This window comes from Prosopis cineraria, unplaced genomic scaffold (assembly GCF_029017545.1).
Source record: "Prosopis cineraria cultivar Desert tree isolate PC_DT_omini unplaced genomic scaffold, ASM2901754v1 PC2, whole genome shotgun sequence".
NCBI lineage: Eukaryota > Viridiplantae > Streptophyta > Magnoliopsida > Fabales > Fabaceae > Prosopis > Prosopis cineraria.
In genome coordinates, this window is record NW_026555333.1 from 40808286 (window position 1) to 40819800 (window position 11515).

Genomic DNA, 11515 nt, shown 5'->3' on the forward strand with positions numbered 1-11515 from the left:
GGGAGAGAAAAGAAAGTGTTAAGTTTAGATTGTTTAACTAATTTTGTCCAAACCTCTTTAAATTTTTTTGCAATCTCTCAATATATGAATGGTAGAGTCCAAAGAGTTACACCCAAAGGGGCATATCCTAATACAAGGATTGCCCCATTAGAACACGTGAATTTAGGTTGGAGATGATCCCAAGCTACTTTTTAGGGAAAAGATTTAATTTTCTCATAAGTTAGCCATTTCTAAATCTTAGACTAGATCTTAGAGCTATTGCTGTCACAATGATTTTCAATAGTCTTATAAGAATATTTATTGGTGAAGTTACTATCATTAGAAGGCCTCCAACATATAATATCATTATTTGCATTGGGATTTTGAGGTTGAACGATAGTGATATGGTTAATGACATCCTGATGCAGATATTTGCTTAATTGATCAACCTTCCATCTTCTTGTCATAAAGCAGAAATCAGAGACCTTTGCATGTAGGATAGAATCTGCATTAGGAGATGCATACTTGACAAGGGGTTTAGGAAGGGGGCACCATTTATAAAACCAAAAAAATGTTTAGTCCCCCTTCCCTACCTTCCAACCCATATGAGTTATGAATTGACCCCAAACTCTACATATATTAGACCATATATAAGAGCAAGAGTTATTTTTACACACTATGGGAATGATAGGATTTTGGAATTTATATTTATCATGTAGGACATGAACCTAAAGACAATTAGGCTGCATGATAATTCCCCAGTAAAATTTCATAATATAGGCCTTGTTTTAACTTTTCAACTTTTTGAAACTAAGGCCTCTGTGCTTAACATCCTCAGTAATATAGTCCCAAGACAAGAGGTGAGGCTTTTTTAAACCATCAGTAGAATCTTAAAAGAAATCATGAGAGTAAGTTTTCATTTTAGACATAACATTATTAGGTAGGAGCATAGTCGACATTGTATAGCTAGGAATAGAAGATAGAACTGATTTTATGAGAATAACTTTCCCAACAGTGTTAAGGTAATGACTCTTCTACTTAGATAGGCATGAGTTGATTCTATCAAAAAGAGGAGCAAAAGTGAGTTTAGAAACTCTTTCATGAATAATAGGAATCCTTAAGTATTTGCCAAGGTTTCCAGTCAACGAGATAATTCTTTACTAATTTGAATGACTCTATTGATATTAACATTCTTACAGAAAAAAAGCTTGGATTTGGTGTTGTTGACTTTCTGTCTTGAAGCTTTACAGAAATTATCAAGACACTTTTGGATAATCCTTGCTTGATTAAGGGATGCTTCTGCAAAAAGAAATAAATCATCAATAAAAAATAAGTGTGAGATAGGAGGTCCATTAGTTATTAGGCTAATAGGCCTCTAATCTTTTACGTCAATGCTACTAAGTATGCTATGACTCACTTTCAATACAAGGAACAAAGAGATAAGGTGAAAGAGGATCCCCTTATTTGATGCCACGTATCGGAGTGGATTTATCAGTTAGTTGACCATTCTAGAGAAGTCTTATACGAGTGATAAAGATGACTACCATAATGAGTTTTTTAAATTTCTCATTGAGCCCGATAGTATGAAGGGTATCATCAATAAAGTCCTAAGAAAGTCTATCAAAGGCTTTTTCAAGATTGATTTTGAGAGCCAAGAATCCCTTCCTCCTAACTTTTTTTCTCATAAAGTGAAAGATCTCTTAAGCGACGATGATGTTGTCACTGTTCTATCTTTCTTGTAGAAAGCTACATTGATTATCCCTAATCAAATGATTCATACATTGTTGCAACCTATTGGAGAGAAGCTTTGTGATTATTTTATAGCTAACATTGCATAAAGATATCGGATGAAATTCCTTTATGTAAGTTGGATTTTCATTTTTAAGGATGAAGGTAATGAAGTTATCATTAATCCCATTAATGATAATGGGATCAATAAGGACCTTCTTAATAAATTGAATAATACTATCTTTGAGATCATTCCAATAACATTAAATGAAGCTAACATTAATCACGACTAGGAGTTTTAAAAGCCCCACTATCAAATGCTACATTTTTTATTTCTTCTTCAATAACATTTCAATGGATTAATTGCAATTGAGAGGAGCTTAGAAGAGGAAAGCTCTTAGAGGTTGTTAACTTAAGGTTGGGCCGAGCATCCTCCTTAAACAGATTTTCAAAATAAGCAACAACTTGATTCTTAAGAATGGAGTGATCTTGGATCCAATTGTCATCTTCATCTTGGAGAGATAATATTTGTTTCTTTTCCTCCTAATGATAGCAGTTGCATAAAAGAACTTAGAATTCCTATCTTCACATTTTAGCCATTTGCATCTAGACTTTTGGAACCAAAGAAGCTCTTCTTGAAGAAGCATTTTATTATAATCTCCCCAAAGAAATTTTTCAAGTTTTCTAAGAAAGTAGCTATCTTTAATTAGTGTTTCGATTGCGATCAATTCCTTCAAGCCTTATTAGAATCCTTTTCTTGTTTACTGTGATATTACTTATATTATATTTATTCCACAAAGTGGTCAAAGTAGAAAATTTTAAGTCATCTTCTTTTTGGTCTTTCTCAACCCAAGAGTCTTTTCCTATGGACTAAAAGGATTCTTCAATTATCAAGCATCATTACATTTAAATGGTGTTTCATGAGCTCTGGAGTTAACAATATTCTAGAGTTGGATTTTGATATGATGTTGATTAGAACCATATTTAAGGAGATGAAAAATATTAGCTTAGTTAAATTTTAGTCTCCATTCAGTGTTGCAGAAACACCAGTTGAGTCTTTCTTTAATGTTACCTTTCTTCTAAGTGAATATATCACCAGCAAAATTAAGTTTAAAGATATTGGAGAAGTTGATACCTTGTTTACAAAGTTTCATAAACCTTCAATTATACTTGTAACATCTTATATTTCAATTCTAAGAATTTTAAGTGTTTAAAAGGATAGATTGATAAATTTAAGTAAATTTTTTATTGATGATGTTTTTGGATAACTAATATGATTTTTGGATCATTAGACAACCTTAGAAGAAGATTAAGTCAGAGTTTAAGTAGGTTATGGCATGGAAAGAAGTTTAAAGCTTGTGTGAGACTTTTTATGCCATGCGTCGCAGCGCATGTGCAAAATCTGCACTAATCAGTTTGTGAATCAGATCGAAATTCAGAAGAGGGAAAGAGAGAACGCGAGAGAAGTGACAGACAATGACTGGTGGCTACTAGGGCTTGACCTTAGGATCAATTTGGAAGCATTTAGAGCAAGATTCACCCTTGGGTAAGCTTCCTACACCTCTTCCTCTCCCTTTATGCAAATTTTCTAAGGTTTAGAGTAATGTGGGGCTGTGATGTCATTTTTCTTCAATAATAACCAAACCAATTAGTTTATTTAATGTCTTGGAGAGTTAAAGCAAGCCTCTAACCCTAGGTTTATGGATTATATAGTGATTTGAAATTCTAAAGTAGAGTTTGGACAAACCCTAAATAGAAATTGAGAGATTAAGAGCAATATGAGTAATGAAGTGGTGTTATTTAAGTGTTTGAATGTTAAATAGAATTAATGGAGTATGTTGGGAGAGTTAATTATGTTAAAGTAAGGTTTTGGGTATAATAGGTACCTAAAAATTGTGTTAAAAATGAGATAATTAGTGTGCGAATTGATAATTAAAAGTTTCATCTTATAGATTAATTATTGATCAAGCATTATAGTATTAGTGGATACGTGTGGAGTCATTATACCATGGTAACTCTTTTAGTAACAAAAAGGTTAAGGTAACCGTGTTGTCTAAATTTTCTTCTTATGTGTTTGTATGGTTGTTGTAACATCCTGTATTTCAATCCAAGGGACTTGTTACTAATCAGGAGTAAATTAATAACTAGTGGATTAATTATTGTTTTGAGTATTGAGTTGATATTTTGTGTTAGTTGGTTGATGTATTAATAGGATTGAAGGGTAAAATGACAATTCGAGATGTAAGAGAAAAATGAAATTAATTAATTAGGAAATTTTTTTTATTATCTTAAGATCAGGATGTTACATCTGGGTCAAATTTTTTAAATTTATTTGTAACATCTTGATTTTTAGATAATAAATAACTTGTGAAATTTGAGTTTTTGTTGAGGATTTAAAATTAAAAATTCATATTATTTTTGGATTTAGGATAAATAAATTTGTATTCGAGATTATTTTGAGTTAATCATATTTTTAGGCATTTAAATATGTAATAAATTTAGGCTCAAAATTATATAAGAGATATTTATTAATTTAAATTATAATATAACCAAAAAATAAATACATATATATTTAAAAAAAGGGCAAAAGTCAAAACCACAGAAAAAGTGGTTATGACTTTTTATCCCTTGGAACAAATAATAATAATAAATAATAAATAATAAAATAAATGACTATGGAACCACATCTTATTATGAATACCTTCCTTTCCTCATCAGTTGTGCGCACAAGCTCCTTCCTTCTCCTCCTCATCTTTGTTTCCCATCCGTGTGGTCTATTTTTAGGCAAGGTTTTAATTTTTTGAATAATTCAGGTATTCATAATAACTCCTTTTCTCCAAAATTTCTTTATAAATATTTTATCACATTTATCATACCACCAACAATATCAATATTTATTTTTAAATAATTATAACATCATGTTAACTATCCTATAAAAAAATTTTAAAATAAAATTTTTCTCTATACATCAAAATAATACGACTGTTAGATAGTTCTAAATAAGCAGAAAATATTTACAAAGAAATTTTGATAAAAAGGTGTTATTATGAATACTTAAATTATCTAAAAAACTAAAACATTACCTGAAAATAGCCATGCAGATGGAAAACAAAGAAGAGGAGAAGGAAGTAGCTTGTGTGAAAAACTGAGAAGGAAAAAAGGGTATTTATAATAGGATGTGGTTTGTTTATTATTTATTTTATTATTATTATTTCATCAAAGGGATCAAAAGTCCTAATCACTTTTTTTGTGGCCTTGATTTTTCCCCTTTTTTAGAAATATATACGTATTTATTTTTATTACATTGTAATTTAAGTTAAGAAACATATCTTATATGATTCTAAGCCTAAATTTAATTTATATTTAAATATTTAAATATGTGATTAACTCTAAAAAACCTCAAAAACAAATTTATTTATTCTAACTTTAAAAAAATATAAATTTCTAATTTTAAATCCTCAACAAACGCTCAAATTTCACATTTTTTATTATTATCTTAAGATCAGGATGTTACGTCAGATGTCAAATTTTATAAATTGTGAAATTTGAGTTTTTGTTGAGGATTTAAAATTAAAAATTCATATTATTTCTAGGTTTAAAATAAATAAATTTGTATTCGAAGTTAAGTATGAGCTGTTATGCAGGATACTTATTTTTCCATGTGAATTGCAACCTTCTAAGAATGTTCCCCTCTAATTGAAATAACCCAATGTGAATATAGCTACTAATTGGATGCCTACATACTACCTTTAATTTTTATTATATAACACTTTCAACTGTTTCACATTAAAAAAATTAACTTTCTTTTATATAATAAAAAAGTAAGATGCACTCTCATTTTGACCCATGATTTTAAATAATAACTACATTAAATACATTTATGTTAATCAAGAAGTGATATAATTAAAAAAAGTAATTTAATTATTACAAAATATTTTATATTTTGAATCAAAAATTATTGTAAAGAGTACTTCCAACCATTCTAGTGGCACCAAAACACCTCTTCAAAAGGAGAGATTGTGGTTTCGGACTCCAGAGTGAGCAAATAAATGTGACTGTGTGCATGAGTGCGTGTGCCTCTCTTATAGAAAAAAAAAAAATTTAAGTTAGAACTTAGAAGTAAAATTTTTTTCAAAATAAATTCCTAGGGAGCTCAAAAAAAAAATTGGGGGTAACATGTTCAATAGCAAATTGCATGTTGTCTTAGCCTTAGCCGCACAAACTGCCGTAACGAAATATTTGGTTCAATCTTGTTGGTCCTATTACATTACCTTTTCCTTTTAGCAGCACCGACGGTAGTGGTTGAGGTGCCAAATCATTTGTCGTTTGCTTCTTTTAACAATATCTGTTTTTCACCCTTCTTTTTGCTGCTGATAATTTATTTGGGTAACATGTTGGTCAAAGTTCGAGGCTCAATAATAGAGACCTCATTCCACATTACCGTGGTTGACCTAGAGACCTGCAAAATGTAATAAAGTTAGTAACAATACATAACGTGGTTGTTGCCATTTGCCAATGGACAATGCTTTTCTTTTTCTTGTACGGACATATAAACATATCAGTAAGACTACTAAATTGACTAAAAGAGTCAACTGGATTTATTAGCCTACAATTTGCTCCATTGTAATCGTGTTAGACTACATTATGATAAATACATTTCACATACCAACAAGCACTAATTTTAATAAAAGAAGTTATGGCTCTTTAAACATGAGATTTTGAGTTTGAATTCTTATGAATGTAAAAAAAGTCTTTGAAAGAGTTATTTTTAATTAGGCTCAACAATGCTTAAATCTAACTCAGATAAATAACCATATAAAAAACATTTCACATCAACAACAAAAATATAAGGATGACTTAGAGTCATAAGATTTAAAAGTAATTATATGTATATGTATATATCATAAGATTTAAAAGTAATTATGTGTGTGTGTGTGATTTTATTGATGTTTGTGTTGAGTACATATATTTGTTTCTCATATGTAATATGATTTTATTGATGTTTGTATTGAGTACATAAATTTGTTTCTCATGTTACTTTTTCTGTTCCCGTCCATAAGTAGTAGCAAGGACATTTATGAATTATGATGGAGTTACAGTATTAATTTTTTGGGAAAATCACACGCAAGGACCTCACTAATGAGAGCCCCTAATTTGAGAAACAATATTAAAGAATCATGGTCCCTAGTTGACTTCTGTTTAGATGAAAATGTCTTCTTTTTTATTTACCTATTGCTCAATATTATGAGAAACCTAGAAATATTACCACCTACTATCTAGACTAATTTGTAGAATTGGAATTCAAAATTTTATGATAAGTTGATTCAACTTTTTTATCTAATTGAACCAAATGATTCCTTCATAAATGAAGATGTTCTTTGAAAAAAGTAAAACAATACATGTCTAAACTATGGACAATGTACTTTTACATAAATTATGGACAATTCACAAGTTATTTGTAAATTACAAAAGCTTAGTTTGAAAATAATTTACTGTTGAGCTTTGGTAATTTAAGAGTAAAAATTTTTTGCATAGTTTTACAATTGAACTTGTATAACTTGTTCATGTAATTTACTAAGATTTTTGAATGTGATTTTCCCTATTTTTCATCTCAATTTAAAAAAAAAAAAAAGACCGTGAAACCTTGACATTTATGAATGTGGAAATTTTGACATGAGTAATATGCTTTGCTCTTTTATTTTGGGTGGAGAGTCTCTCCATTTTCCTCCATTTCTCCCATCTTAACCATTCATATTATTTTATTAAATAAATTTTTTAAAATTATAGAATTAATGAATAGTTAAAATGGGGGGAAGTTGAGAGAAATGGAGAGGTTTCTCTCCCATTTATTTTGGCCAGAACCTAAAACCACTTTTCATGTATGCTTTGAATAGGGTCTTAACTCTTACAATGTCTTTTATGTTTAAAATATTAAATAAAAGAGTGAATTGCCATGCTCATATTTTAATGCAAATATTACATATATAGTAAACATGACTGAGAAATGAGTTGAATATAAATTAAAAAAAAAATTCTTATGTATTATTGAGACTTCTCTCGCTCTCTTACTTGAGCCGTACACATCCAAAAATATATGAAAAATTACATTCAAATACCCCCACCACACAATTAAATATCAAAAGATTTATTTAACATTTAAAATTGAGCAAATCCACTTAACATCTTTTCCCAAAAATTCAGGTTAACGACCAAAGAGGTAATCATCGTCCTCAAACTCTGAAACATCTAACATTGTCAAAGCCAAGTGACCTTTGATCTCTCTGTTTGCTTCTTGTAACTAAGGATAAGAATCAATGATGGATCGATTAGCATGAAAAGAAGACTTCCTCCTTTTACTGAAGATTTGTTCTTCGCCTTTCAGCATCGCGATGATCTCATTGATACCGGGTCTTCGAGATTCTTCATTTGTGACACAGGCTGCTGCAGCTCCAATCATTCTGGTTATCTGGTTTGAGGATTTTAAGGTGCACTTGATCAGTTGAGGATCAAGCAGCTCTTCAATGGCTTCCTTCCCTTTCTGAAGCAATGGTCTAGCCTGCCAATGAAAGGCAGACTAGATGTGAGTCAACAAGGCTCAACTGTAATTCAAACTTCAAAGACAAAATTTAGTAGCCAAACCATTATTGAAACGGTGTTAATACCAAGAGATGTGTTACTAAGAGATGTAACACAATGAAGAAATTACCAAAAATGATGGTCTCAAGCACAGGCCTTCTGTTCTCACATTGTTTTTTGTATTTTAAGTTTTCTACTGCATTCTATATCCCATTTTTCATATCTATTCAAGAGGAATTGTCTCTTTTAACAAGAACGATTCTCTAAAAGAAAAAAAAGAAGTAAATAAATTAAACTAGTAATGGATTTAGTAAGTTTTTATAGTTTGATAGGCTGATTTTCATTTTTGGTATAACTATTTTGCATTAAGAGTAGCTCTTCTAGTGTAATTTTTTTTCCCCCAATCTACAAAATTCAAAACATTGATCTTGCTTAGGGGATATCGAGTCCCTTTCGCTCAACCCGAACATAGTTATTTTTCATAAGCTGACTTCTTTTTTTTTTTAACAATAATCAGTATTTTCTGTCTGTTTCTTATAGGTGCTGATGACCTTGACGTTAGGAGCTGATGCCATAACGACATCATTGTTTTCTGCAAAGTCAATGAAAAACACAAGTAGGACTTAGCTTGTGCTTACAAGTTATGATTTTCTGGTTATTCTCAACCACAAACCATTTCAAGAATCAGTTCAACCATAACCAAATCACAAACCAGCACAAATTTGCAAGAATCAAAGAATTAACCTACCCATGAGAGCAGATTCTCTTCTCCCAGTGGCCTTCTTGCTTCGATCGGCTTTCGCCTGGTTATGAGTTCCAATAACACCACTCCAAAAGCATAAACATCAGTCGTATGTGACACCTTCCCATGTTGGAAATACTCTGGAGCCAAATAACTACATGGACAAAACAGAAATGCCGAAAGAAACTGATTCAGTAAATTGAATAAGAAAACAAATCATCCCAAAACCAAAAAAAAAAAAAAAGAGGTAAAAAATTTCGACAGAATATTTAAGAGGGGTCAAGTTTTTACCCAAATGTTCCCTTAACAGTTTTGCAAAGGAAATGAACCGAAGGTGCTGAAGTCCATGTAGCTAATCCAAAATCACATAGCTGTAATATGACAAAACAATCCATCAGAATTACTTGCATGACCCAAGTTAGAGTCTGAAATCCTGAATAGTTTGATTACAAATCTGATCTCAAAGAAAGCATCTAACCTTGGGACACTTTCTAGAGGAAAGAAGAATGTTAGAGGGCTTAATGTCTCTGTGAACAACACATCTTTTGGTTCTATTATGCAGATAAGACATTGCTTCTGCGATCCCAACTGCAACTTTATACCTCACAGACCATGGCAGCGGTGAATTTCCCTTTGCACCCTTCTTCCCTGTGAGTAGGCATTAATGTTTGTAACTATACATGAGTCAGTGAAACTCATGAATCTGAAATGAAACAAACCCACATGAAATAAAATTCAGAGATAGGTAAGAACCATGCAAGTGACGCTCTAAGCTGCCTCCTGAGACGAATTTGTACACCAGAAACAAACCCTCCTCTGGATCAGCACAAAAACCCACAAGAGGAACAACGTTTGGGTTGTGAAGAGAGCTAGCAATCATCAATTCTCTACAAAACGACTTTGCACTTTCCTTGTCTTCTTTGTCCAATCTCTTAATTGCAACGGCACTCCTCAGAAGCCCAATTTTTCCTCGGAAAACACAGCTCAAAGCCCCTCTTCCCAGTACTCTGCCTGCTCATAAGATAACAATGAACTGCAGTCTCTTAAACATGGTAACATATACCGTATTTTAAGTTTGATTTGAAGTATCAAATGTTTCATAGAACAACCCAGAAAAATTTATTACCTTTGGAGAAATTTTGGGTAGCTGACAGGATTTCACAGTAGTTGAATCTGATCAGAGTATTGGTTACTGGACATATGGTTTTGTTCAATGAATATATTCTCCATCATTTCAGCTCTCAAGCTCGAGATTCACTCATCCCATTGTCCAAATTCACCATCAAAACCGTCGCAGCAGCGGAAGAGCTCATTTCCAAAGATTCCAGCTCAACCTGAGAACATATGTTGAATCTGAAAGATGAATGAACCGATTGTGGGTCGGCATTCGTCGACTCCGCCGGACACCCACCGGACTCCGCCAGTAGCCACGCCCTGTTTTTGTCCTGACCCTGAATCATCCAGACGTTCCGCCGGCAACGAGGCAGGGTAATACAAGCAAACCCAATCATCCAGACCATTTTTCTCCAAGCGCGTCTAAATTTGAGCTTGTTATAGTCGTAGTGATCTGTGGATGTATAAGGAGGATTTTGTGCGTTTAAAGACTCCCAAGAATTAGTGCAAGTTTCTTGGGAAAACCCCATTTAGAAGCTTATCCCAACAATATCACAGAAACCATGTAAGGAAAGAAGTGGGGAGATTGAAGGTGGTTTGCTTGAAGAGTTGGAGAGAATTTCTCAATGTCAAAGAGAAGATATGAACAAATAAATAATAAATAAATGAAGAAGGTGAAAATGTGATGTTCTTGCTTTAGGCCTTTATTTATGGGAAGGAGAAAGAGCATGAATTGACTGGGGGGTGAGAGAGAAGCAGAGAATCTTGCCGGTACGGCCGAAGAAGACATGAAGCATCACAGTGTTATGGTTCCCAGCATAATTTGATTGTTTAACACTTAAACAAGGTGAAGAAAGAAACAACCCGGGAATTAGCTGCTGTTCATGATCATTGATCACAGTTAATAACCAAAAAAAAAAAAAAAAGAAGCTTTCGATTTCATGAGCTAAGGTAAATCAAAATCATATATTTTATTTTTAACTACAATAGAAATTATTTTTTAAAAAAATTAATTTTTTCAATCTTTTAATTTTTAATTTACTTGTAATTCAGTCCATCAATTATAACTTGCTGCATTTCAATCTTTTAATTATGACTTACCTATAACTCATTTTCTCAACTTTTGACTTACTTATAATTTAATCTTGCAACTTTTTGTAATTTTTTTTTCATATTAACTTATATCATACATTAAAGAGTAAGAAAAAAGTATTTTAAAATAATATATGAATATTTTTTTATCCCTATTATTTGATAAATATAATTTTAAAAAAATTAAAAAATAAAAATTAAATTATAAGTGAGTTAAAAGTTAAAAAATTAAATCACAGCGAGTCATAATTGAAGAATTGGGTTAAAAATTAAAGAAATAAAAGA

At 31.5% G+C, this 11515-nt stretch overlaps 1 pseudogene; it reads right to left on the reverse strand.

Annotated features, from left to right (window-relative positions):
* Positions 1-7767: 7767 nt before the first annotated feature.
* Positions 7768-10911, reverse strand: LOC129304104 (probable serine/threonine-protein kinase PBL7; annotated as a pseudogene).
* Positions 10912-11515: the final 604 nt, after the last annotated feature.